General features: G+C 41.2%; 1 protein-coding gene across 3 annotated transcripts in view; it reads right to left on the bottom strand.

The window, feature by feature from the left end:
• GRB7 (growth factor receptor bound protein 7) overlaps positions 1-6884 on the bottom strand; it is a 78786-nt gene extending 71902 nt beyond the window's left edge. Inside the window, exon 1 of one of the 3 annotated variants that reach the window (XM_070728098.1) lies at positions 6757-6884. The gene's annotated coding sequence lies outside the window, so the exon portion shown is untranslated. The remainder of the gene's footprint in view (positions 1-6756) is intronic. The other 2 variants (XM_070728100.1, XM_070728099.1) reach the window with 2 other exon arrangements.
• Positions 6885-24933: the final 18049 nt, after the last annotated feature.

Raw genomic sequence — 24933 nt, 5'->3', positions numbered from 1 at the left:
GCAACTCTAATATCTGGGGGGAGTTGGTTCCAAAGGGTCGGGGCCGCCACAGAGAAGGCCCTTCCCCTGGGTCCCGCCAAACGACATTGTTTTGTTGACGGGACACGGAGAAGGCCAACTGTGAGACCTAACTGGTCACTGGGATTCATGCGGCAGAAGGCGGTCCTGGAGATATTTTGTGCTAAAAGGAATTTATCTACGCGGGGCTGCCAGTCACCTGCCCCAACCACCTCAAGGCCTTTTTAGATGACTGGATCATGTATTCAGCTTGTCTATTACTGGCCAGATGGAAAAGGGCAGCCAGTGTATGCTTTATTCCTTTTCAGCAAGAAACCCTTCAAATTGGGTTGCTGAGGGCCATTGTTGAATACCAATGTGTCAGGCATCCCATGGGCAGCAAACAGGCTCCGGAGTGTCCAGATTACAGAGTCGGTGGTGGTGTAACTTATTACCACTATCTCTTTTAGAGTACGCATCTACCAGCACCATAATCTTTTGCCTGTGAAACGGACCTGTGAAGTCGGTATGTATACGTTACCACGGTGCCCTGGGGTTGTTCCACTCTTGCACTAGGGTCCTGGGGGATGCGGACCTAGACTCTTGGCAAGGTGTGCAACCAGCTACCCATCCCTTGACTTGCTTATCCATATTGAGCCACCACATGTAGCTTTGTGCTAATGATTTCATCCTGACCACCCTTGGGTGCCCCTCATGCAAAGGCCTTAGAATCTCCTCTCAAAGCAACAGAGGAACAATTATGTGATCACCCCACAAGAGGAAACCCCCTTGCACTGAAATTTTATGCTGTCTGGTTACAAAAGGTTTGAATTCGGGTTTAACTGGTGCTTGCGGCCATCCCCTCCCCACCCAGTTTAAAATAGTCCTGGAGGTTGAGTCTTGTGCAGAGTGGGCAGCAATGTTGGCTAATGTTACTAGTCCCGAGTTGGCACAGTCAATGAGCAATACAGGAATGCCCAGAGTGGGGTCATCCCATGAGGTTGGGAAGAGGGCACTGGCTCAGGGCATCAGCATTCCCCAAGGCCTTGCCTGGCCGATGCAGTAGTTTGTATGAATAGGCAGCCAGGAATATAATCCACCTTGTCAGCCAGTCCAGCAACCTCTTCCTCAATGGTGTCACCATGGTCATCCATTCACCGGTTCTCATGTACTTCTGTCATTTGTTTACGCTGAGTTGGTGTGCTCCAGCGCTGGAGGGACTCTGCGGCTTTGTTGGAGGACTCTGTGGCTCTAGCTTCATCCAATGTGGTCTGTAGGATCACATTGGGTTTTATTAAGAGTCTTCTTTGTAATTGAATTTGCACTCCGCAAATTAGTTGGTCTAATTATCTAATAGTATATTGTCAAGGTTTTGGAATCATAGTGCGTGGATGCTTTTCTTAATGCTATGAGGTACTGGTTAATGGACTCTCTGTCATGTTGTAGGCGCTGCCTGAATTTGTGGCACCTGATGAATTTTGATGGCACTGGTGTGTAGTGTGTCTGTAACATATTTTGAAGAGTTTTCCAGGGAACCATCTTGATTGGTGTTGGCTGGGGACTCCGCTGTGTTGAAAACCTTGTGTCCATAGTGGCTAAGGAATAATGCTCGCTTCCGATTGTCAGCTAGGCCTTGTAGGTCATTTGCTTCCAGGAAGCAGCGAAATTTATCTATCTATCTATCTATCTATCTATCTATCTATCTATCTATCTATCTATCTATCTATCTATCTATCTATCTATCTATTGAATTTGTATGCCGCCCCTCCCCGCAGACTCGGGGCGGCTAACAACAGCAATAAAACAATATATAACAAAATCCAATACTAAAAACAGTTAAAAGCCCATTATATAAAAAACAATCAGACATACAGACATACCATGCATAAAATTGTAAAGGCCTAGGGGGAAAGTATATCTCAGTTTCCCCATGCCTGGAGGCAGAGGTGGGTTTTAAGCAACTTTTGAAAGGCAAGGAGGGTGGGGGCAATTCTAATCTCTGGGGGGAATTGGTTCCAGAGGGCCGGGGCTGCCACAGAGAAGGCTCTTCCTCTGGGTCCCGCCAAGCGACATTGTTTGGTTGACGGGTCCCGGAGAAGACCCACTCTGTGGGACCTGACTGGTCGCTGGGATTTGTGCAGCAGAAGGCGGTCCCTGAGGTAATCTGGTCCGGTGCCATGAAGGGCTTTATAGGTCATAACCAACACTTTGAATTGTGACCGGAAACTGATCGGCAACCAATGCAGACTGCGGAATGTTGGTGTAACATGGGCATATTTGGGAAAGCCCATGATTGCTCTTGCAGCTGCATTCTGCACGATCTGAAGTTTCTGAACACTTTCAAAGGTAGCCCCATGTAGAGAGCGTTACAGTAGTCGAACCTCAAGGTGATGAGGGCATGAGTGACTGTGAGCAGTGACTCCCGGTCCAGGTAGGGCCACAACTGGTGCACCAGGCGAACCTGGGCGAACGCCCCCCTCGCCACAGCTGAAAGGTGTTTCTCTAATGTGAGCTGTGGATCGAGGAGGATGCTCAAGTTGCGAACCCTCTCTGAGGGGGTCAATGATAACTGTTCTGGTCATGTAAGAGCCCAAATTTTCTTTGGTCGGATCAAAGGGAGTCGGCAGATGGAATGCTGACATCTCGTTTCTCTGTGGTTTCAAATTTTGCCGTGCAAAATGGCTGCCACTCACGTTTCTCGCCAGGCTGGATCTATTGGCTTTCCTTCAGCTTTTTTGGTAGGAACCCGTTCATGTGGTGAACATCATTGTCACCAATGTTACGTTCTGGTACTGAAGAGGCTGAGGACCGACTTGTAACAACAGCTCTTTATTGTAGTGCAGTAAGATCCAACAAAAGAGCCAGGCTGACAGCTTTCCCTTTTATACAGAGCTGTCAGATGGCTCAAGCAATCAACAGTCTCCTTTTTCCAGCTTAGAGTAAACAGTATGTGTCTAATACATAACAGTTATACTTGGGCTTATGGACAATGAATTAGAAAAGACTCATGTTACATTGATTTTGTTTATGGTAACCATAACATTATTGTATTCGCAATGACGTAAAAATAATGAAATTCCCATAGAAAGTGAATGGATTGGCCGATAAGGTTCCACAGAGTTGGCCTTCTCCGGGTCCCGTCGACCAAATGTCGTTTGGCGGGCCCCAGGGGAAGAGCCTTCTCTGTGGCAGCCCCGGCTCTCTGGAATCAACTCCCCCCAGAGATTAGAACAGCCCCCACCCTCCTTGTCTTTCGCAAATTACTCAAGACCCACCTTTGTTGCCAGGCATGGGGGAGTTAGGATATTCCTTCTCCTAGGCCATTACAAGTTATGTATGGTATGTTTGTGTGTATGTTTAGTTTTTAGTTTTTAGTTGTTTTATTAAATTGGATTGTTACATGTTGTTTTTTATCATTGTGGTTAGCTGCCCCGAGTCTACGGAGAGGGGCGGCATACAAATCCAATAAATAATAATAATAAAAAATAATAATAATTGAGAAAATGTCACAAATGGCAAAACTGACCTTCTGTTAAGAGAAAACAAAACCAAAAACATTTCTGAAAGACTATAAACTTTATTGGTGAAAAAATAAATGGATCGTTTATGGATTTGAAGATTAGAAAATGGTGGATACCTACCTATCTACCTATCTAGAGGGCTAGCCTAAACCATTGAATCCGTACTTGATGACTTTTCTCTACTTATGCTATAGTCTTAGGTACAAAGGTCTAGTAGGATAGGGCCCGAATTTGATTTCAATATTGCTAACAGGACAGCGTTTTCCTTCTGAAGTTGCTGGATATCTTAGGGAAACTTGGCACACAGTCAGTAGGGACTAATCTATGCCAGGACCAAGACAGTGACGCAAAACCATGTCCACCTTCAGAGACTGACTGATTTTAGGCAACTATTTTTCATTTTCTCTAAGCCTAACTTGCTGCATAAGAATACAGTCGCACACAAAAAATAATGGAGATGAGAATGCTAGTTACCCCACCCTGAATTCCTGGAGGAAAGGCAGGATGTAAATATAATACTCAAAATAAAAAGGTTCCAGTCTATTTAATGGTGAACCAGATAATTCCAGTGGAGGTTCTTCTACTAGTGAGTCTCACATCAACTGTGCTTGGCCTTTTAGTTCTGGGCTTTAGTATCTTATTTCTTCAGTGCCATCTCGCAGTATAATTAGTTCTGTAACTTATGTAGCATATTCAGAGCATGCAACCATAAACTTTGAATAATGTGTCTAAATGGTTATTTACTTTTATGTGAGGCATACATAGAAACATAGAAACATAGAAGATTGACGGCAGAAAAAGACCTCATGGTCCATCTAGTCTGCCCTTATGCTATTTCCTGTATTTTATCTTACAATGGATATATGTTTATCCCAGGCATGTTTAAATTCAGTTACTGTGGATTTACCAACCACGTCTGCTGGAAGTTTGTTCCAAGGATCTACTACTCTTTCAATAAAATAATATTTTCTTATGTTGCTTTTGATCTTTCCCCCAACTAACTTCAGATTGTGTCCCCTTGTTCTTGTGTTCACTTTCCTATTAAAAACACTTTCCTCCTGAACCTTGTTTAACCCTTTAACATATTTAAATGTTTCGATCATGTCCCCCCTTTTCCTTCTGTCCTCCAGACTATACAGATTGAGTTCATTAAGTCTTTCCTGATACATTTTATGCATTTTAAGTGGAGTTTGTCAGATATTATAAACTTGCTGAAGAAATTGTGAAGCATTATCCCAATGGACAAAGCATTATATAAAAACAAAATAGCAAAAACCATTTTTTTAAAAGGAGTCTTCTTACCCCTTTTCCCATTGAGCTAGCATATGTATCTCCATCTAGGCAATAGAGTGCTAAAAACATCAATTAGGTAGCAAACTACCCCCATTCTCTCCCCCCCCCCTCTCCTGTTTGCTATTCGAAAAAGGACTAAAAAAAGGAGGGGGGATAGAGGGAGAGAGACAGAGAGACCCCAGACCCACTGTATGGAAATCTTCTAATAAACACTGGGAAACAGGAGCATTTGCTGCCAAAGAATGACTACATCCACCATTCTGTAATTTTGGAAGAAATGTTATACCATAGCTCTATTTCAATGGGGTTTTTCCAGGACCTACAGCAGAAACAGTTAATTTCTGAAGTTAATCACAGCATGTGAAGTTCAGAAGTTTAGACTAGGGACTAGCAGTCCCACGGTGGCATTAGGGGAAAAACAAAAGGTAGCCTCAGTCCAGGAGCAGTGTTATTCCTGTTTGTAGAAGGGTTCTAATCAACCAGTGGAAAATTAGCAAGAGAGCCACATGTTTTTGAGCTTAACACCTGCCTCTTTTCATTTTCTATTGAATAGTTAGATAACTAACTATCTTGAGTAATCTTAGCAATTTAGAGTGAATGAGCATGTTGAAAAAGTACCAAGAAAGAATCTGTTTCCTTACAATTTTTCCTTAGGCCCTAAAATGGTGATTCTAATCTCCAGGGGGAGTTGGTTCCAGAGGGTCAGGGCCGTCACAGAATGGGCCTTCTCCGGGTCCCGTCAACAAAACAATGTCGTTTGTTGGGGCCCAGGGTAAGAGCCTTCTCTGTGGCGGCCCTGACCCTCTGGAACCAACTCCCCTCGGAGATTAGAATAGCCCCCACCCTCCTCGCCTTTCGCAAGCTCCTAAAAACCCACTTCTGTTGTCAGGCATGGGGGAACTGAGATATTCTTTCCCCCTAAGCCTTTACAATTTATGCATGGTATGTTTGTTTGTTTGTATGTATGTTTGGTTTTAGAATTAAAGGTTTTTTAGCTGTTTTGTATTGGATTTACATGCTGTTTTTATTCTGTTGTTAGCCGCCCTGAGTCTGCGGAGAGGGGCGGCATACAAATCCAATAAATGAAATGAAATGAAATGATGGCCCATGATTCTTATATGAGTAGATACAGAATAGAGGCACACAATGTTGTGGTCCCACCAGAACCCACTTTTTTAAAAAAAAATAAAAATAAAAATAAGAGGGGATAAAGGTATAACTTGAGGTTTAATTTGTAGCACTAGAAGGCTGTAGCATCCCAGATTACCAAGATTATTGTCAAGAACCTGGCAACAACCTGAAGTCAGAAACACCTTATTATGTCAACATAGAAACCCGAAGTCACACTGAAAGTGCCGTGGTTTGCATTTGAATGGCAAGGAATGACTCCACTGTTTAACAATACTTTTTTTCTTTCTTTTGTAAAACCCCCAACCCGCAGTAATAGAAACATTGATTTGGAATTGCAGTTACAGGGCATTCCATATTATGACTCACAAAAACGCGATGCAAACAGGTGGCAAAAGGTAAGTAGAACCCACCCCTGTTTAAAACTCTAACCAGGTTTATGTATATATTTATAAAAACAACTTTTTAAAAACAAAATCCAGGGAAAAAGAAGAAGAAGAAAAAACAAATTTGAAAGGAATGTGAGAAAACATGAGAAAACAATTAAAACAAACTCAGATACAAAAGCCTTCAAAACCTCTCATTCCAGATGTTAAGTTTGAACTACAATGCTATCCGCATATACTCAAAACTAGGGTAAGTTTGTGGAGTTTATCCTCAGTAAATAATACGATCAGAGGCAGCATGTCTTTCAGTACGCCGGCAACCCCCCTTCCCCACCCTTATCCTCAATCTGACCTTTCCCAACTCCAGACCTAAGAAGGAAAAACAGAAGCAAAAGGAGTTAGAAAAGAGAGGGAGAGATAAACAAGCTTACCTGACTCTGGTGACTTGTGGTTCCGCTGTTGCTCCACTCTCAGAACTGGGGAATCCTGTTTAGTTTGAATCCTTTATCTACCTGCCTCCAGAGTTGCCACGCCTCTTTCTCTTGACATCACAGCCGCCAAAACACACATACAAGCAGACTACAAATAACCACAGGTAATAGAGCAGGTGCACCATAATGTCAAGCTCCTTTCTTCTTGGCAACATTTTAGAGTTTTATGGTTAACTTGCTTAACTTTCCCTCCTCTGGGACATTCCTTTTCCTCTTCGGCATTCTACTTTTGTTTGTTTTTCAGTCAGTCCTTGGGGTTATTCATACCATTTTCAGACTTTCTTAACGCGCAGGGGAAAAGTAATCGAGTGTTATTGTGATAAGTCTGATAAAGGCAGGCTTGACAGCTTCGGAAAAGAAAACCGTGGGATGGGGAGAGTTGGGAGGGGCGAGTGGTAGAAAACGGAGAATGAAAGATCATATTTCTGGCTAATGTACACACTAGCACCTGGCATTTATAATTTTGCCCAGAGATAAATTTTAATAATAACCCCCAAAATATAGGATTATTAGATAGTCAGAAAAGGATCCTAGGCGAAGGATTTGTTTTTCAAACAAAGTTAAAACACAGCATTGCTGCTTAATTAAGTTTTACAAAAGAAGCATTCAATTTAACCTCGTGACACTAAACTGAAATAACTCAAACATCTTTAATAGAAAGTTGGGCAATCTTTTTTTTATCAATATTTGTCTTTCAGTAGCTTTCGAGCAGCTTTTTCTGCAATCTGCTATGGATGGCATGTATTTATTTTATTTAGTTTAGTTTAGTTTAGTTTAATCAGATTTGTATGCCGCCCCTCTCCGCAGACTCGGGGCGGCTCACAGCAATAACAATACAATGTAAAACAAATCTAATATTTAAGTTAATTTAAAAAACACCACAAATTAAAACCAATCATACATACTAGCGTACCATGCATAAATTTCATAAGCCTAGGGATGAGGGAACATGTCAATTCCCCCATGCCTGACGACAGAGGTGGGTTTTAAGGAGCTTACGAAAGGTTAGGAGGGTGGGGGCAACTGTGATATCTGGGGGGAGTTGGTTCCAAAGGGTCGGGGCTGCCACAGAGAAGGCTCTTCCCCGGGGTCCCGCCAAACGACATTGTTTAGTTGATGGGACCCGGAGAAGGCCAACTCTGTGGGACCTAACTGGTCACTGGGATTCGTGCGGCAGAAGGCGGTCCCGGAGATATTCTGGTCCGATGCCATGAAGGGCTTTATAGGTCATAACCAACTCTTTGAATTGTGACCGGAAACTGATCGGCAACCAATGCAGACTGCGGAGTGTTGGTGTGACATTTATATATTTTGTCAAGCATGTAGTAGGTATTGGTATAAAGATAAACATTAGTAAGGTAGCTACAGGTAACCATGTTGCCTGTTTGACAAGAATGCAGTTATCCAACCATGAAGGACACCTGAGAGGCAATAGGATTTGAGTTTCAGAAGTTTTGTCGTGTTTGGATAAGAAGCTAATCCTGAAGGATTTTTCAAAAATTATGAAAAAATTTGCGAAGCAAAAATTATGGTTCCCAACGCCTCACAGGGAGGCAATTTCATTTTTAATGGGGGCAATTGAAATCTTGTTTAAACCTAGTTAATGGCCTTTCAGGCTTCCTCCGCGTAAATAGTTCACTTTTTGAATAATAAGAATTATATGTCATGGGGGAGGAGGAGCCTCAGAATTTTAGAGATGCTTAGGTGGGGCATGGCCAAAAATAGGTTGGGAACCACTGGCTTAGAGGTTTAGCTTTGAATGAAGAATGTTTTTTTAAAGAGGTATGCACAGTCCATCGGGTTTGATGTTTGATGCAGAAGGCAATATGCAGAGAAACAAGGATAGAAAAATATTACAAGGTATATTTCAACCCATTTTTCCTATCATTTTCATTCCTGAATTAATACAGAGCAACAATAGGTGGAGTTATATATTATCCATGATCATTTTCATATTACCTAGGGATGAGGAAGGTAGCATTTTGTCAACAACTGGAGGAAAACAATTTCCTCCCTGCTCTAAAACAAGGCTCAAAGTCCATTGTTTGATGTGATGTACAAATAATATTTTGAATATTTTCCCAAAAATACTGAGTTTTTCCAAGGTCCAATTTGAAAAATAGATCATAGTTAGTCTTTGACTTACAACCATTCATTTAGCCATTTAAAGCTAGAACTGTAGTGAAAAAAGTCACTTCCTCTCCTTGCACTTAACAAGCATTCATAGCATTCACGCTGTCATGGAATCAAAAATTGAATGCTTGATAAATAGAAATGCTGGTCCCAGTTGTGGTTGTAAGTCAAGGACTCTGTATAAAATATTCTCTGCTTAGTATTATGACTCATGTATCTCTAGTTTGCTAAGTTATATCTCAGACTTTTCCAATTTGCTATTCTTGGAATACATTAGACCAGGAGTCTTGAACCCTGGTAATTTTAAGACTTGTGGACTTCAACTCCCAGAATTTCTCAGCCAGCTTTGCTGATTGAGGAATTCTGGGAGTTGAAGTCCACAAGCTTTGCTGGCTGATGAATTCTGGGAGTTGAAGTCCACAAGTCTTAAAGTTACCAAGGTTAGAGACATTAGATTTCAGTTTCCCAAATTTCCAGCCAGCTAGAAGAATTTTTTTGCATTTTAAAACCACATTACTTGACACCTGAAATGGCACGCTGAGGAATTTGCAGGTTTTATGGAAGACAAAAATCACTCGACTGCTTTACTCGGTTAAATGCCGGCGTGGTTGCTGGTCTGGTGGAAGCAGGTTCTAGCGCTGTTATCTGGGAATAGTTTGACCATGTTGTTGCCCCTGAGGAAGTGGACAGAATCCTAGGGTTCTACAGCACTTCTTACAGCAGGTTTTTTCATATTGTACTATATTAATTTGTTTGATTTTTGTTAGTTGCTATTATTTTAAATGGGGTTTTATATTCTGTGAGCTGCCTTGAGTCGCCATGGACAAATAGGCGGCAATATAAATTCATTCATTCATTCATTCATTCATTCATTCATTCATTCATTCATTCATTCATTCCATCCATCCATCCATCCATCCATACATCCATCCATACATACATACATACATACATACATACATACATACATACATACATAAATCTGTCACCTTGTTGGGTGAAAGAAAAATAGAGCTATCCAGTTGTTTGTTCTATCTAAGTTTTGTTGCCTGAAGTTATACACCTTTGTTTGTCAACCTCAGGTCTGGGTGAACTTCAACTCCTGGTTGAGCAGTTCTGGGCATTGAAGTCCATCCATCTTAAAATTACTGAGATTGAGAAACACACTTAAAACTGCACTTGTAAAGAAATTTTGTCTATTGCCAGTTAGTAATCGATTCTGTGGAAAAACCCGCAAAGTATTTTTTAATTAATATTTTTGAAAAACCGTGTTATAGACTTTTCGCGAAGTTCGAACCCGTGAAAATCGAGGGAACACACTGTATAGAAAATTCTGTGGACTGGGAAGAGTGCTTGGGAATGCTTGGGATTGTGCAAAAGATACTGTGCAGGTCAGAGATGGGATACTAGGAAGCAACATGAATCAAAAACAGTCTGCGTACTCAAGAAGTGCCATTGTGTTGAAGAAGGTATATAGGAGGGGCATGGGTTAGGGAGCGACATGGGGTCTATAAGGGGTACCGTGCCTCCCAGGAAAGGGAGCAGCATGGATTGGGAAGAGTGTATGGCAGTGAACCAGAAATGTCACTTAGCTTGAGGTAGATGGGTGACGGGATATAAAAGAGATGTTCATTGATAAGGAAAGTCACATGGGGAAAAAATGTCAGGGGAGGCCCATGGAGGTACAGTACGTTTGGGAGAGCATCCCCAAAATTTGGATGCTTGGCAAGTGGCTTATATTTATGGCAATTGCAGTGTCCTAGAGTCATATGATCCCCTTTTTCAAACAAAGTCAATGTGGAAATCGGATTCACTTAATCACATTACCAACATGGCAAGAAATGTCATAAACTATGGCACAACTCATTTTGTAGAAATTTTGGACTCAGCTGTGATCATAAGTCAAGGGCTACCGCATTTTTCGGAGTATAAGACCCATTGGAGTACAAGACGCACTGAAGTATAAGACACATTTAGATTTTAGATGTGGAAAACAAGGAAAAAGTATCCTGAACCAAATGGTGTAGAAATATATTACTTAATAAAATACCACTGTAGCAAAATATGTTTTACAACCATGTATACTTTTTACAACCATGTACACTTCTTACAAATTTCAAACTTGACAGCTTTAAGACTTGTGGACTTCAACTCCCAGAATTTCTCTTGATTAGCATTCCTAGTCATGTTAGCTCAGAAATGGGAGTTGAAATCCACAAGTCTTAAACTTCCAAGCTTGAATACCCTTGCACTGCTAACCCAGGAGTCTTAAAACTTGACAGCTTTAAGACTTGTGGACTTCAACTCCCAGAATTCCTCGTCCAGTCAAGCTAGCTCAGGAATGGAAGTTAAAGTCCACAAGTCTTAAACTTGCCAAGTTTGAAGATCCCTGCACCCCTAATCCCTAACCCAGGTCTTCAAACTTTTTTATTTTATTATTTATTTTGTCCAATGCACAATAATACACAATGAAGGTTATAGAGGTTATACTCGAGTAAATTATATTAAGAGAAAGAATAGAAGTGAAAATTTAGGAATAGGATATATCAATTAGAGAATAGAAGGATATTATGAGAGTAGTATAAGAAGAATAGAATAGAAGAATAGTAGATACGAGTTGGCCTTCTCCGGGTCCCGTCGAGCAAACAATGTCGTTTGGCGGGCCCCAGGGGAAGAGCCTTCTCTGTGGCGGCCCCGGCCCTCTGGAATCAACTCCCCCCAGAGATTAGAACGGCCCCCACCCTCCTTGTCTTTCGCAAATTACTCAAGACCCACCTTTGTCGCCAGGCATGGGGGAGTTAGGATATTACTTCCCCTAGGCCCTTACATGTTATGTATGGTATGTTTGTGTGTATGTTTGGTTTTTATAATAAGGGTTTTTAGTTGTTTTATTAAATTGGATTGTTACATGTTGTTTTTTTATCATTGTTGTTAGCCGCCCCGAGTCTGCGGAGAGGGGCGGCATACAAATCCAATAAATAATAATAATAATATGAGATATAGGAGAGACAATAGGACAAGGGACGGGAGGCACGCCCCTTACTGAACTCTTAGGAATCTGGAGAAGTCAACTGTGGATAGTCTGAGGGTAAAATGTTGTGGGTTAGGGGAAGATACTATGGAGTCCGGTAATGAGTTCCATGCTTCAACAACTCGATTACCAAAGTCGTATTTTTTACAGTCCAATTTGGAGTGGTTAATATTAAGCTTGTATCTGTTGTGTGTTCTTGTGTTGTTGTGGTTGAAGCTGAAGTAGTCGTTGACAGGCAGGACGTTGCAGCATATGATCTTGTGGGCAATACGTAGATCATGTTTAAGGCGTCGTAGTTGTAAGCTTTCTAGATCCAGGATAGTGAGTCTAGTTTCGTAGGGTATTCTGTTTTGGGTGGAGGAGTGAAGAGCTCTTCTGGTGAAGTATCTTTGGACATTTTCAAGGGTGTTAATGTCTGAGATGCGGTATGGGTTCCAAACAGATGAGCTCTATTCTAGGATGGGTCTGGTGAAAGTTTTGTAAGCTCTGGTAAGTAGTGTGAGATTGCCAGAGCAGAAGCTACATAGGATTAGATTAACAACTCTTGAAGCTTTCTTGACGATGTTGTTGCAGTGGGCTTTGATGCTTAGGTCTTTTGTTATTAGTACTCCAAGGTCCTTAATCAAGCGGGGGTTACCTGTGATAATTTATTTGTTCAGTTTGTATTTGTGGTTCTGGTTCTTTTTACCAATGTGTAGGACAGAGCATTTGCTGGTTGAGATTTGGAGTTACCATTTGTTAGACCAGTCAGAAACAGAGTCCAGGTCTTTTTGGAGAGTAGCTATCAGTGGTGTTGAAAAGTTTAACATCATCTGCGAAGAGAACACAGTTGCTTGTGATGAAATCGCAAAGGTCATTGATGTAGAGAATGAAGAGTGTTGGTCCCAGAACGCTACCTTGGGGGACACCACTTTTAACTTGACAACTTTAAGATTAGTGGACTTCAGCTCCCAGAATTCCTCCTCCAGTCATGCTAGATGGGGTAATTAAAAGGAAAAACCGGCCTGTTTTTGCAAAAAATGGGCCGTTTTCCACAAAAATGGGGTGGGAAATGGCCTGGGTAGCCTGCAGAGAACTCCTGGGTGCTGCGGGGGAGGGGGGGACATAAATGCCCCATTTTTTGTAAAAACGGGCTGGTTTTTGCATATTTTTTTCACAAAACAGCCATTTTTGCACCCAGGGGCTCCCTGCAGGCTTCACAGACCCTCTGTCCAAAAATGTGATGTGGGAGGGTGGGGCTTCAGGATAGCCAAAATGACTCTATTTGGTGTATAAGATGCACTGACATTTCCATCTTGTTTTAGGGGGAAAAGGTGCGTCTTATACTTCAAAAAATCACGGAATGTTGAAAATGAGCATTATGTGACTGAAGCAGCAATTAAGCAGCACAGCTTCAGCCAGAAACATTGAAGCAGCCCCAAATTTTATTCCCTCGGGAACAAGGGATGAATCATAGGTCCTGGAATTTGGATACATTCTGTAAGTTAGCTCATTTCAAGGGCCTTGATTTTAAAATTAGTGCCTTATGATGCACAATTTCACCCAAATAAAAGTCATGATATTGAGAGTTTTAGTACTATATAGATTATGGAATTCTCTACCACAAAGTGAATTAAATGATCATTAACTTACACAACTTTTAACTTTTGCAACAGTTTTGCGACAGAGATTATTTTGAGACTATTCTACATTGGAATCATTTTGATTTAATATTCATGACATAGCAAATTTATTTATTTATTTATTCAATTTTTATGCCGCCCTTCTCCTTAGACTCAGGGCGGCTTACAACATGTTAGCAATAGCACTTTTTAACAGAGCCGGCATACTGCCCCCACAATCTGGATCCTCATTTTACCCACCTGGGAAGGATGGAAGGCTGAGTCAACCTTGAGCTGGTGATGAGATTTGAACCGCTGATCTGCAGATCTAGCAGTCAGCTTTAGTGACCTGCAGTACTGCACTCTACCCACTGCGCCACCTCGGCTATATATTTATATTATCAAATTAATATGGAAATAGATTTACGTAGGTTTAAAAATGGTAAGAACGCAGAGAGAGTAACCTTCTCATTTAAAGATGGGATTACAGTACAGTAATACTTCATCTTAAGAACTTAATTGGTTCCGAGACGAGGTTTGTAAGGTGAAAAGTTTGTAAGATGAAACAATGTTTCCCATAGGAATCAATGGAAAAGCGATTAATGCGTGCAAGCCCAAAACTCACCCCTTTTGCCAGCCGAAGCGCCCATTTTTGCGCTGCTGGGATTCCCCTGAGGCTCCCCTCCATGGGAAACCCCACCTCCGGACTTCCGTGTTTTTGCACTGCTGGGATTTCCCTGCAGAATCGCAAAAACACAGAAGTCCAGAGGAGCCTCAGGGGAATCCCAGCAGTGCAAAAACGGGTGCTTCGCTGGCAACAGAAGTCCGGAGGCGGGGCATCCCAGTGGTGGTGGCTTGGGTTTGTAAGGTAAAAATAGTTTGGAAGAAGAGGCAAAAAAATCTTAAACCCCGGGTTTGTATCTCGAAAAAGTTGTAAGACGAGGTATCACTGTATTTTTATTCCCAATATTCTTGTATCTAATTCTTTCAAGCCAATCTTATGTCCATTTTGAAAAAAAAAATTAGTAACATTAATGAGCTGTACATCTGATGTACACACACGGCAAGCGATGTTGAATCTTTGTATTCCTTCCTCCTCCTCCTAATCTCAATTTTGGTTTTCTTCCCCATTCTTTTCAGCCCAAAGGAATGTTGGAAAGAAGATCTGTCAAGGAAATCAGGTCCTGATTTGTCTGCTGCCCCTCCTTTCCCAGCAGGGTAACTCTGAAAATAAAATTAAAAAAGAGGGCAAAAATTGATATGAAAGAAGTCAGTAAAGCAAAGGTCAGTTTTCAAAGCTGGTTTAAGATTGTGCAGAAATTTTTTTGGGGGGGGGGGGATCTCTCTATTCCAGCGGAGTCAAACTCATAACAATAAGTATTTTTTTAAATTGCTTAAAAATGGATAAAAATGATTTGATGATTTTATGGATTTGTTAACTATAGAAGTGGACTGTGTGAAATAATATTGGAGAAGAGCAAGAATAAGTTTATTTATAACTACTCGAAGGAAGACCAAAAGTAGCTTCTTTAAATATTTATTCTTTCCCTTTTCTTATTTACTGCTCTTTATCTTTTCTTTTTTTCAACTTTGCTTTCTATATTGTTCATTATCTGTTTTTAAAAATCTAATAAAATCTATTTAAAAATATTAGATTTAAAGTCTAAATCGTAATGATGTAAAAATATGCCATCTTGCTTTAGAGAACTTACTTTAAAATGCAATATATCAAAAACCTCAGTTATTTCTTTTTGATCTTCAAAAGGTCAAAATACATTTGACCTATCATTTGAGAAAAAAATCTTTTTAGAAGTGTTCTTTCCCCTACTTACCTTATTTCCTAGAGCCTCATTATTTGATTCTTTTCAGGTTTCAATAAGTCTCATCCTGAGTTCAGTGAACTTTACACACTGAGATACGTTTTGGTGAGATGTAGCCTGATCTCTATCTTTGGTTTGCAGACTTGATTACACGGTCAAATGCTGCGGAGCAAGGGGAAGATAGCAGCCACACCCAAAAGAAAGAAAGGCCTTTTGGTAACCTGATAAAGTAAAACCACTGCATTTCTTCTTTGACAAGATTATACATCCTCTTTGGTATATTATAAAGCATATGGGATTATCTATGATAACTGTCCACAACCAGCTGCCCCCCAGATGGAACATCTGGAATTTTAATGCAGACTGGCCAAATGGAAGGATAACTATGGGTGGTCGAATAAAGAATATTTGGTAGCTCAAGGTTGACATGAAAGGGTCCTTGGTGCTCTCTGAAATTTCATACTTTTTTTTGCAGATGTTTCATTACCCAAACTAGGTAACATTGTTAATGCTAGTGAAATGTTTGCAATAAAACATATAAGGTCAAGGAACATCAAGGACTTTGAATAGTCTCAATGGTGATTGTTCAAAAGGCAACTGGACTGTTGTTCTTTATTCTTGAGGAAGAAGACTTTCTGCTTCTCATCCAAGAAGCTTCATCAGTTCTGGAAGGAGGTGGGGACTTTGGGGGGATTAGTTCTGACAAGATGGGGGGGAGGAGGTTGTATTGGTTTTGATTCTATCAAAACTAATCCCTCCATAGACCCACTATCCTGCCAGAATTGATAAAACTTCTTAGTTGAGAAACAAAATGTCTTCTTCTTCCTGAAGGAGAACCCCCCCCCCCCCAGTCCAATTGCCTTTTGAAAAAATAACTTTGAGACAACTATGACTTGGATAACTGAGAATCTCCACAGACATACTGTAACTTTGGTAGGGAAAAAGCATGATCTGGGTGACTGAACTATGCTACTAGATATTGTCCTGTAGCACAACAGCTATGTTCTTTCTCTTCATCTTTGTCAAGTTAAGTGTCTCTTCAGTGTGTATTTCTGGCCTTCCAATTGAATATAAATCTGAAAAGAGCAGAGCCCTTGTTTGAAAGTGTAGGATATATGACTTCTACAATTATTGGCCAGTAGGGAAAGATGCCTTAATTCCTCATTTGGCTGCGAATGTGAATGATTTTTTGTTTCCTATAAAATGTTGATGAAATTAAAATACATAAGGGAAAAGGTTATTATCTCATAAACCACAGCTGAAAAAACCATAACCTGTGTTTACATGAGTGTGCATCATCCATACACTTGAAAATTGTCAAATGTAGGAAATATTTATTTCATTTGGCATCTAGATAAATTAAGTGGAAATTATGATAATAGTAAAGAATTTCCTAAGCAACACTCTGGATTGTTTTCATCACGGTTATCCTGTGTTGATATTTTAAGCAATCACAACAAACAATGTATGTATGTATGTCTGTCTGTCTGTCTGTCTGTCTGTCTGTCTGTCTGTCTGTCTGTCTGTCGATAGAGATAGATAGATAGATAGATAGATATCCTATCCATTCTTTATTTGCCTAGCTATTTTATATTTTCTTAGTGAATGGAAACAGTTTACATTATTTATGGATATTGACTTCTAACTTCAGCCTTTTTTATTTAGCTTCAATGCAGATAAAAATGATAACAGCAGTGATTTAACAGGACTGCTGAGAAACAGGAAGTTCACCTTGCTTTTGAGTTTTACCATTTCAGACTAACCTCGCTGAATGGTCCTATACTAAAACAAAAATTAAGCACCAAGAAAACTAAGGTGGAGACCCTATTAAATTGAATGGTACAATCTGGACTTAGACCAATTACTTCATTAAGAATAAGAATGCAGCCTCAGGCAAATCTGACAAGTAAAGTCCTTCTTCTACTGTAACTCTCAAGGCAGCTTAAGGAATATTCTTCCATGTACTTTAATTTGACAGCATAGGCTTAAATAGTTGCCCAAACTGGAGCCAAGGAGGATTATTTTTTCTGCTGAATTCAAATAAGCTTTTGCTTTTTTTGTGTGCGCTGTTCCCGGAGGCTTTGGCATCTTGGCATGTTACTCAAGAAAAAATGAAGATACTGAGCCCACGGGTAACACCTTTTAAAATATACTGTGTAATAATACATAAAATCTACCAACTTGAGCTTGTAACAAAAGATGGATGATTTAGGTCTATGCCAGTATTCGTTCTGCATGTGTGAATCTTTAATGATTGGTGGAGTATCCCACATTCATTACCATTCCAACAATTTTCACCTGTCAGTAGGAAAACTTTCGTCATTGCCATCCTTAACACAGGGTAAACCTGGAGTGGAGACCTGTTCTGATATCTGTCAAAACTAATTCTGATTTCCTTTAACATTTAAATAGCACAGTACTTACATAGCTCTATCCTGGAAGAGCAATGAAACCACGTTTAGAAGCCTGAGAAACAATTGATTACAATGCAATACTAAAATGGGTTTTTTAAACTATTTTAAATTTTAAATTGTAAATTATTAGATTTGTCAGGAACTGTTTTTATTGTGTTGTGAGCCGCCCCGAGTCTACGGAGAGGGGCGGCATACAAATCTAATAAGTAAGTAGGTAGGTAGGTAGGTAGGTAGGTAGGTAAGTAAGTAAATAAATAAATAAATAAATACAATTGAAACAATAATAATAACAATAACAACAACAACAACAATAACAGTAATGTGCCTGCTCCTTTTCCCACTTGTTTATTATAGCTGCTCTGATGCCGTGCAGATAGTCCCTGAGTTACGACAACAATTGGGACTAGATTTTATTAAGTGATATGGTCATAAAAGCAAAACATGTTAGGGACAAGCAATCAGAACTGATCATGGATAGGCCTACAGGTCTGATCTCACGATGTTTCCTACCCTGAAGGGACTTTAAAATGGAATGTCTCTCTATTTCCCACTGGCAGGGTCTTATAGCAATGGTTCCATCACTTTGCGCCACTGAGCGATGGCAATCCCTGCAGTTCTGGTTGCCATTGTTAAGTAAGGTTGTGAGTTATTCGGTGAACTTATCTTCACAATTTCCTGCCAGTTTCCAACAAGTAAAGGCAGTGGGAATCTAGCAAGAAATTGCAGATAGGTAAGTGGCATCTGCCAATTGGAAGAGGGAGGAAAGATGTGTGAATAGTATTTAGTATTTACTATTTATTAGATTTGTATGCCACCCCTCTCTGAAGACTCGGGGCGGCTCACAACAACAACAACAATACAATATACAGAGTATAAATCCAATATAAATTAAAAACAAAATTTAAAACCCATAGGTATTAAAAACAATCAGTACTGCACAATCACACCATTCTCATGTATTACAGTCAGGAAAAAAAGGTGGTGGTGGAGGGAAGAGGTAGTTATTCCCCCCATGCCTGGCGACATAGATAGGTCTTCAACATCTTGCGGAAGGCGGGAAGAGTAGGGGCAATTCGAATCTCCGGGGGAGTTGGTTCCAGAGGGCCGGGGCCACCACAGAGAAGGCTCTACCCTTGGGTCCCACAAGACGGCATTGTTTAGTCGACGAGACACGGAGAAGGCCAACTCTGTGGGATCTGATTGGCCACTAGGATTCATGCGGTGGAAGGCGGTCCCGGAGAAATAGTGGGGGAAGGTAAGGCACAGCACAAGTACAGTGAGGCTTTGGAAGACTGCTGCCAGATGAAGGTGCACAAGGGGGTGTCAGTTGTCAAGAATGGTGTGCAAGTGGCCAGAGAGAGATGCAGTATGGGCATAGCAAGCCTCGGGGAGAGAGTGTAGACATGTGAGACTTACCCAAAGAATTTTTGATCTTCTCTGCCAACCTCCCTCTTGGCTTTACTTGGGGAAGCTGATAAAAAAAGTCACAAATTATTATCATGTGGGATGCTATTACAACGTAAGTGCAAACCAGTTGCCAAACGCTCAAATCAAAATCATATGATCGTAGAGGGGACAGCTAGAATTAAAAGGATCAATCATAATCAACACTTGTTCAGCACCATTGTAACTGCAAAACATTGCTGAACAAGTAGTCATTAACCAAGAACTATCTGTACTGAAAATTTAAGTAGAGTTATCTAAATTTAACTTAAGAACACTGCTGCATTCCTGTAATTCTGAAAAACAAATTTCAAAATACAGTATAGTACAGTAATGAGTTGGGGAAAGGGAGAGGCATCAGTGTAAGTGCTGGGAATAGCCAATCTGCAGCATCTCTGCCATGCCAATTATGAAATAGTATCTGGTTTTCAATTGTTATTCACAGGGGTCATGCACGTTCTTCCTATCATTTACACCAAAGGCAGATTTCTTAGCTATCTCTCTTTTCTGGATTTACATTTGAATACTTGTGGGGTGGTGGTGGTAGAAGTCTGAAGACAGAACAAAAAGTTGATATACCTTAGCTAGGTTGTGTTCTGCCGGGCTCTTTGATAGGAGCCTCCCGAAAATTCAAGGGTACAAATTTCAGACACACACACACACACGTTTGAAAATTCAAAACAATGTTCTTTATCACAAAATTCAAAATAAGCTAAGCACTCTTTTTGTATTGCAAAGAGCACTCTTCCCAAAACAACCGGGTAGTCTGTACAATTTCCTTAAGCAGTAATTAAGTACTTAGCTAGCAGCTGTGAAGAAACTTCACATCCCTTCTTCTTCCAACGAAGTGAGACACACACACACATTGCTCTGCTTTGTTTTCCAAGGCGTGAAAAAGCAACAAAGTCCAGAAAACACAGGATTCCTGACGAACTCCGATCAGATATTCTTCCACAACGGCCAAACCCACAGCCCTAATTACTGGAGCCCCACCCAAACACAGGTGGCCTCCCTTATTTCCTGTAATATGTTCTTATTTGGTCTCTTCTACGCATAATTCTGCGCTTGCGTGGGTCCAAAATGTCATCACCTGAATCAATGGAAGATAAGGAAGAGTGACTGCCTGGGCTGTGTGCCAAGCCCTCCTCTGCCGAGTCACTCCCACCTTCTTCTTCGTATGAGAAAACTAAACTCTGAACTGATTCTGTCGGCAATAACACAGGCCTGTAACATGTTGAATTTTCCCCTGCATCCACCTCCCCATTCCCTGGGGCAGGAGCTGGGCCAGAGCCAACCACAACAGGTTGTGTGCCATTTTTTAACTCTGATGAATGACTAAAAACAGAGATCTGGAGAAATGCAGTATAAAATAACAGAGAACTTTGAGATTCATGCTATCTCTAAGGAATATGTAACTATTCTAGTTAGACTTTTGCTTTATTACATTTCCCTATGTTACGAATTCCCCCTCCTTTTCCTCTGCATATGAAGTACATTCTGTGCAATTCCAGTTATACAGCAAATCTGATTTAAAGATTTACTTTTCTGTCTTAATTTGTTGAAACTGATATATAACTTGAAACCTGCCTCTCTCCAAAGGTTACTGATATATCAAACCAGCACCACCTTGTGATTTGCCAAGAGCAGTGCATAAATTTTTGTAAACCAGACTTCATAAATCATATTTTCAATTTAAAATGATTTTGTTTATCTCTTGTGAGATTGATTTATATCAACCACATAAACCAAAAAAGGGGGTGGAAGGAGAATGCTTCTATATTACAAGGCCAGGAGATAGTGTAGAAATTATTTTTTTCTTTTTTTTAAAGTTTACCTGGTTTTTTTAACATTAACCCTTTATGTTTTATCTTTTGTTTGTTGGAAGGGCAATTCTGATTGTGAAAGTCGTTAGTGGAAAGATGCTAGATGAAACACTCCTTGAAAATTAGGTATTGCAAGCTGTTATAACCAGTTATACCAAGTAAAAGATTGGTAGGAAAATATGTTGACCAAGTGGACTCCTTGGGTAAGAGGACTGAAACATCCAGGCGGAACTGTGATGCTATGATATTTTGTAAGATTTAAGGAAATTGAATGCATTCTTTCATTCAAACGGTTTTGAAATGTAACTTCCTGTTCAACTATTACGCTATAAAAAAGATGTGGAAACTCTAAAAAGACTTCAGAGAAGAGCAACAAAGAAGATTAGGAGATTGGAGGCTAAAACACACGAAGACTAGTTGCAGGAACTTGGCATGTCTAGCTTAATGGAAAGAAGGTTTAGGGGACACAATATCTCAGGGATTGTCACAAAGAAGAGGGAGTCAGGCTGTTCTCCAAAGCACCTGAGAGTAGAACATGAAGCAATGAGTGGAAACGAATCAAGGAGAGAAGAAATCTAGAACTAAGGAGACATTTCTTGACAGTTAGAACAATTAATCAGCCTGCCTCCAGCAGTTGTGAATGCCTCAATACTGGAAGTTTAAAGAAGAGACTGGATCATCATTTGTCTGAAATGGTACAGGGCCATGATGACAAACCTATGGCACATGTGCCACAGGTACCACGCAAAGCCATATTGGAGGGCCCTATGTCAGTTCCGCCAGCAGATTTTCGCCCATTTTTGCTGTACCCAGGCTTCAAGGAAGCCTCTTGAAACCCGGGACAGTGAAAAACGGGCCAATGAACAGCCTAGTCCTAACCTCAATTAAATTATTAAATGTTTTTGTGGGGGTCAGTCACATATTTATCATTTAAGAGAGTGATGCTATCATAGAGCATGAAAACCTCTACCCTGATTATTTCCCAACCTCTTCTTAATCATTCTAGTCAGGTTTAATCCAGTCTAGTCAATTTCATTATGCTGATAGCAAACTTGTTTTCTCTTGCCTTGCAAGCAAGTGTATCTCCTCAAGCAATATCATGCACAGCTAGAACTAAATCAGCACTGCAGTTTTGAAACCCATTGTATTTGGCAACCATAATAGGAGGGTTTTTTTAATTGGCATCAAAATGAGATAAATACTCAGTTTTTGAAATAAAATATTAAGCATCGTATCCACATTTTTAATCCAATCTTAGAATTTTGCATTGGAGAGAAACTAATAGTAAAAATGAGGAGTAAGGAAAAAAATAATAATCGAGAGAAAAAAATATTTAAGAGTTTTCAAAAAAGCTTTTAGCTTGTATTTCTGCTGCATTCAGGCAGAATTTGAGAACAGAAGTTCTTAATTAAGCAGAATTGACTAGATGTTTTATGGAAGAAAGTGAAACAATATCACCTGTCAGCAGGGAAGGGCTACTAAAAATTTTACTACTACACTGTGGGCATGGCCTATGCAGGACGCCCTGTGTTTTATTTCAACATCTTTCAGTGCAAATTGGGTGCTCTGGGGGTGGAGCTCCATTTTCACTACCCCACTGCGTGTCGTTCCCCTTTCTGGGCAGTACCCCTCCCCTGCCTGTCAGACACAAAAGTTGTGGACTATACAAGCTGCAGTTCAAAGATTTCTTGCTTAAAGCTACACATAAAAATTTAGTCAACAAATTAATGCCAAACAAGGATCAAAAGAATTCAAGAGTTTGACATAGATCATAGATCAAATAAATAAACCAACCAACCAACCAACCAACCAACCAACCAACCAACCAACCAACCAACCAACCAACCAACCAATCATTGGTAGCAACATAATGACTCTAAGCTCATGATATGTTTAACTTTGGTCTCCAGCTCTGCCTGCTCTTCTCCTACACCAGTGATGGTGAACCTTTTTCAGCACAGATGCCAAGAGGGTGTGCATATACACAATGAACGGCAGACATTTGCAGCCCTACTTGAACGCTGTGGTGGGGGGCCTGAGCACGTGCCCTTCAGCTTCCTGTGCATGTACAGTGGCTGAAGCACGCACATCATTTTGCCAATTTTTGGCATTTCCTTGCTTCTGCATGTGGGGGAAAGCAAGGGAATGTCAAGCAACTGAAAAGCGGCGCCTCCCCCCGTCCCAGCTCTGGCCACGCAGCTGTGCTCTCCCGCACTGCAGCAGGCATCTCTCACCGTGGCAGTGCGATGACTCACTCAGCCGCCCCACTGCCACGGCCTGAGATGCCGACTGCAGTGTGGGAGAGCACAACCGCTCAGCGGAACTCGGGCCGGCTGCCGCTGTTGCTTTACTCGACATTTCGTTGTTTCTGCGGTGGAAGTAAGAAAATGCCAAACGAAGCTCCGGCAACAGTGGCAGCAGGCCCCAGCTCCGGCCGCGTGGCTGTACTCTCCACCGAGCCCGAAGCACCCAAGCCATGGCCTACGGCACCCGTGATGGTTGCCCCTCTCTGGACCTCAGCCCAGCTTTCCCGCAGCCCTCCAGCTGCCTGTGCCTGGTGTGTAGCTCCATTTTTGCTGGTGGGATAGTGTTCCACGCCATGGTGGGTGTTTCCCATTTCTGCACAAAATAGCATGTGTGCGCGTGCTCACACCATGGGTTGTTGGTTTATGGAATTCACTTCCAGAAGAGGTCGTGACAGCTGTCAGCCTTGATAGCTTCAAGGCAGGATTAGACAGATTCATGGATGCCAAGTGTATCGGTGGTTATTGAAACGGATGTCCAGGTGCCGCCTCTATGTTGGTTGAGGCAGGCAGGATTCCCTTTGAGTACCATTTGTTGGGGGTGAAGGGAAAGGGAGGGTTTTGCCTTCTCTTTCTGCTCAAAATCCCCATGGACAATTGGTGGGCCACTGTGTGACACAGAATGCTGGACTCGATGGGCTTTGGCTTGATTCAGCACGGCTCTTCTTATGTTCACACTCATAATAATGCTCTGTGCATGCATGCACACCCCTGGCACGTGCACACAGGCCTTACGGAAGCCTCCAAACTTCCGGTAGGCCTGTTGGGCTGTTTTTTGCTCTCCCCAGGGTTCAGGAAAGCCTCCTGGAGCCTGCAGATGGTGAAAAATGGCCCCACAGGCCAATTGGAGGTTTAGAAACAAAAGGAAGTAGAACCACCCACTACTTATCTTCAAATAGTTGCAGCCAGGCCTTGCACACCTTGGCCCCTTTTTTCTGCAGTTGGGAAGGCTTTCCTGAAGGTCTCTGCAGCTAATAACAGAGCTCCAGATAGATCCAGAGCTCTGTTATATGTTACATAGGCATTCAGGAAAGCCTCATTGGCTGCAGAAGAAATGGGCTGAGATATAGGAAGCCTGGCTGCAACTGTCCAAAGCCGAAGACATTCCTGAAAACCTCTGACATCAAAAAGTCAGCTGGGGGTGAAGCACATAAGTGAACTTCCAGTTGGCCCATTGGGCCATTTTTGCCATGAAGAGAGTGAAAACGGCTGAAAAGAAGGCCAAAAATCAGATGGCCAGCAGGCTCACATGCACTGGAGCTGACATAGGGCAACGCCTTGCGTGCCCTTCAGATATGGATCCGCATGTCACTTGTGACACAGGTTCACCATCAGTATCCTTACACCAATCCAATACATTCATTAAATCTAGAATCTGAAATGATTCAAAGCACATATACATTAAAGGACATTTTACAAGATTGTACACAAGCTGACTAGGGTCTTTATTCATAGAAATAACCTTGTACTTTCTAGAGTTGGAGACATGAACTCCTATTATAGACCCTTGGTGCTCTCTGAGCTGGGTGCTTTTCTTTGGTAATGAAAC

Source organism: Erythrolamprus reginae, chromosome Z, assembly GCF_031021105.1.
Source record: "Erythrolamprus reginae isolate rEryReg1 chromosome Z, rEryReg1.hap1, whole genome shotgun sequence".
Lineage (NCBI taxonomy): Eukaryota > Metazoa > Chordata > Lepidosauria > Squamata > Dipsadidae > Erythrolamprus > Erythrolamprus reginae.
This window is presented reverse-complemented; position numbering and strand designations above follow the sequence as displayed.